Genomic DNA, 3,896 nt, shown 5'->3' on the forward strand with positions numbered 1-3,896 from the left:
TAATGGTTTGGTCGATGAGGATCCAAATAATCATATAGAGAACCTCTTGGAAATGTGCCACATGCTCAAGATCAATGGTGTTACAGATGATGCTATTAAGTTGAGGGCCTTCCCATTTTCCTTGAAAGGAAGAGTGAAGCAATGGCTACATTGATTACCTAGACATCGATCAATACATGGGAAGAGATGGTAGAAGCCTTTCTTGCCTGATATTTCAATCCCAGAAATTTTGTGAACTTAAGAATGAAATATCATCTTTTGTGCAAATGGAATTGGAGTCTCTAATTGAGACATGGGATAGGTTCAATGAGCTCCTGCAGAAATGTCGTCAACATGGGTTCCCCGAGTGGATGATCATTCAGACTTTCTATAATAGGTTAAATCTGAGCACAAGACAATTACTTGATGTTGCAGTGATAAGTGCTTGTGTGATATGAATGCGAAGTGTTCATTCCTTATGTTGAGCATTACTTTTCTCAGGTTTTTACACTAATATGTGTTTTTTTATTTTACTTTTATGCAGGTAGGGTTATGAGGCCGAGTATGAAGGAAATAGGCCAATGTGGATCATAATGCACCTATTTTGGAGGAAATCTTGCTAAGTTTCAAATGCGAAGACATAGGTCAGGTGTGAGATACTAGAGTGTGTGCCAACCTCCTAGCATTCGAGTGAGCACATCGATCTAGAGGGGAACAAAGGCAGTCACATTCGAGCATTCTGATTTATGCACATAAGAACGAGAGCTCCACCAACATGTATATCATTGAAGAAGCAAGTAATTCACGACGTAAACGTGTGCCCGTTTGCGTTATCCCGTTGAAAATATGAAATTGGGAAGTTATTCAGGTCGAAGATTGTAGCAGAGCACTGTAGTATCACTGCAGCATGTACTGTAGCAGCACTGTTCACAGCCAGCCGAGAAGTAAGAGAAACAGAGAATCCACACGGGCGTGTGGAAATTATCCACGGCCGTGTGGAAATTCCGCACGGGCGCATGTACCGTCCACGCCCGTGGAGTCGCCCGATTCCAGCCCTATTTAAAGCCGATTCAGCCCCGATTTTGGTATTCTTTTCTCCATCTTTTTCCCAACTTGCGAGAGGGCTTCGGCTAGGGTTTTGAGGGGTATTGGCTAGGTTTTTGGAGAGGTTCTATGGCTCCGACATCACACGTCATTTGGAAGAAGGTTATTGGGAGAGCTTTCGTCGGCATCGATCCGGCGAGGTGTATCCTAGGCCGGACAAAGGATCCCTTGCGACGAGTAGAGGACTATGGAGAGCTATCGACACGACCATCGAGGGGGTTTCTTTGTGGATTCATTGCTTTTACATTCGATTTCTTTGATTGTACTTAGCTTTATGGAGAGCTAAACCCCTAGTGGGTACTTGGGTGATTGTGAACCCTAGGATGTATTCGTTTCTTTGAACTTCATTATTATGCTTTCAATAAATTTATGTTTATTGTGAGTTCCAACCTTGAATGCTTGATTGTATGAACATTTTCCCTACAGTGACACTGGGGTTGAGAGTTCTTGTTGGTAACCTTGTGAGTGAGTGACACACCACGAGAGTTAGACAAAGCTAGGTTGGAGAGGGTTGAGAGGGTGAGTCGAGAGGTACAGGAGCATCCCCTTTCCCCTCCGACGTGATAGATTCTACCTCCGTTCTTTGAGTTCTTTGCGGCCATAATAGAGTGAATGGTCTAAGGGATGAATCTCCGCTGGGGCTTAGTTGCGCGTGCAACGGAGTGAAGCATTGAGGGGATCTTAGTTTCTAGGGCTTAATTGTGGTTAGGGACCTTCCTCCTGGACCAAAGGGTTAGGTCTATAATTAGGAAGAGATTTATCACCTGGAATCCCTAGAGCTCATTGCAACTTTATTCGAGTGCGAGGTTGAGAGGTTATTTAATCTCTCCTCCGGGACATGAATAGAGTTAGGCATAGTTGACCTTAAATTTGGGACTATGTATGTAAGGATTTCCACGACTCAACATTGCATTGATTAGGAAGCATAATAGAGAGTTCCTGTACTTGAAGCGATTATCCTAGGTGAAGCATCATCCGAGTACCCCATCTTTATCGATTGCCTTACCTCCTCCTTACTTTTGCTCTCTTACTTGTTGCTTTTAATTGTTGAGAATTGAATCATTGTCACACTTATCATTGTTGATATTCCACATAGATAAGAATCGAATTAAGTGTTTTTACTCCCTACTCCCTGTGGATTCGATACCCGCTCACCCGGGATTATTACTTCGACAAACCCATGCACTTACGGGATATACGCAAGGGGATCTTGTCATGTTTTTGGCGCCGTTGCCTGGGAGCTAGGCATTTAGAGATACTTTGCACTTTGTTTTCTTAGCTATTTCACCACACATTCTAATTCATATCTTCTTATTCTATCATCGTTCTGATTGTCTTTTTCTTTCTTTTTGGTGCAACTCCAGGTTATGACCCGAGGGAATCCATCAATATTGATTGAAGGAGACCCTGAGCTTGAACGTACACTTAGAAGAAAAGGGAAGAACCTGTGCAAGAACAGCATAATCCAGCTGATTTGGAAGTAGAAGGATCTGAAAACATGGCACAACAAAATGAGCAACAACGAACACTATCCAATTATGCCAGACCTTCAGTGTTGGGGACACAATCGAGTATTGTGCGTCCCCCAATTACAGCTCAGAACTTCGAGCTAAAGCCGGCATTCATCCATATGCTGCAGCAGTCTGCACAATTCAACGGTTTGGCCGATGAGGATCCAAACAGTCACATAGAGAGCTTCCTTGAGGTGTGTGACATGCTGAAGATAAATGGTGTGACGGATGATGGCATCAAATTGAGAGCCTTCCCATTTTCCTTAAAGGGGAGAGCAAAGCAGTGGCTACACTCATTACCTATAGCATCAATCACTACATGGGAGGAGATGGTAGAAGCTTTTCTAGCCCGTTATTTCCCTCCCGGAAAATCAGCAAAGCTTAGGAATGAGATCTCATCCTTTGTGCAGTTGGAATTGGAGTCTCTATTTGAGAAATGGGAAAGGTTCAAGGAACTCCTGCGAAAGTGTCTGCAACACGGATTCCCGGAGTGGATGATTGTTCAAACCTTCTACAATGGTTTGAACCCGAGTACAAGGCAACTCTTGGATGCGGCGGCAGGAGGTACCTTAGGTAGCAAGACCCCCGATGAGGCTCGTCAATTGATTGAGGAAATAGGGTTAAATAGCTACCAGTGGAACGCTAGGGAGAAGAAAAAAGTGGCCGGTCTCCATGAAATTGATGCGGTAACTTCATTGGCGGCCCAAGTGGAGAGTTTGAGTAAGAAGCTAGATCTTATAGCTTCGAATAGAGTTGCGGCCATGACCAATTGCACCGGTTGTGGTGGAGGACATGCTCCCTCCGATTGCCCAATCGTCATTGGTGATGTTTCTTCAGTTGAGAACGTTGACTTTGTAGGTAATGACATGAGACCTCAAGGGAATCCATACAGCAACACCTACAATTCAGGTTGGAAGAATCATCCCAATTTTTCATGGACTAATCAAGGACCACAGAAGACCATGGGGCCATCGGGTTTCCAACAACAGCAACAAGCGCCTCAAGTGGAAAACAGAATTTCAGGCTTGGAAACCTGAATGACGGATTTGGAGAAGCACTTGGCTAGATTTGTTCAATCGGCAAATACAAGGTTTCAATCAGTCGAGGCTACACTTCTCAATCACACCGCCTCCTTGCACAACCTTGAAAATCAGGTGGGGCAAATTGCGAAGTCTCTCTCCGAAAGGCCACATGGAAGTTTACCAAGCAACACGGAAACCAATCCTAGAGAACATGTGAAGCCGATCACTTTGAGAAGTGGTCGTGAGGTTGAAGGGAGGCTTCCGAGTGAAAAGCCGAAAG

General features: G+C 44.3%; 2 non-coding genes across 2 annotated transcripts; both read right to left on the reverse strand.

Moving 5' to 3' along the window:
• Positions 1–233: 233 nt before the first annotated feature.
• Positions 234–340, reverse strand: LOC120278332. Its single transcript, XR_005541668.1, has one exon. It is a non-coding gene; the product is annotated as a small nucleolar RNA R71 (small nucleolar RNA).
• A 2,631-nt stretch (positions 341–2,971) lies between these two features.
• LOC120278307 lies at positions 2,972–3,078 on the reverse strand. Its single transcript, XR_005541644.1, has one exon. It is a non-coding gene; the product is annotated as a small nucleolar RNA R71 (small nucleolar RNA).
• Positions 3,079–3,896: the final 818 nt, after the last annotated feature.

The sequence above is a fragment of the Dioscorea cayenensis genome, chromosome 15 (genome assembly GCF_009730915.1).
Source record: "Dioscorea cayenensis subsp. rotundata cultivar TDr96_F1 chromosome 15, TDr96_F1_v2_PseudoChromosome.rev07_lg8_w22 25.fasta, whole genome shotgun sequence".
Lineage (NCBI taxonomy): Eukaryota > Viridiplantae > Streptophyta > Magnoliopsida > Dioscoreales > Dioscoreaceae > Dioscorea > Dioscorea cayenensis.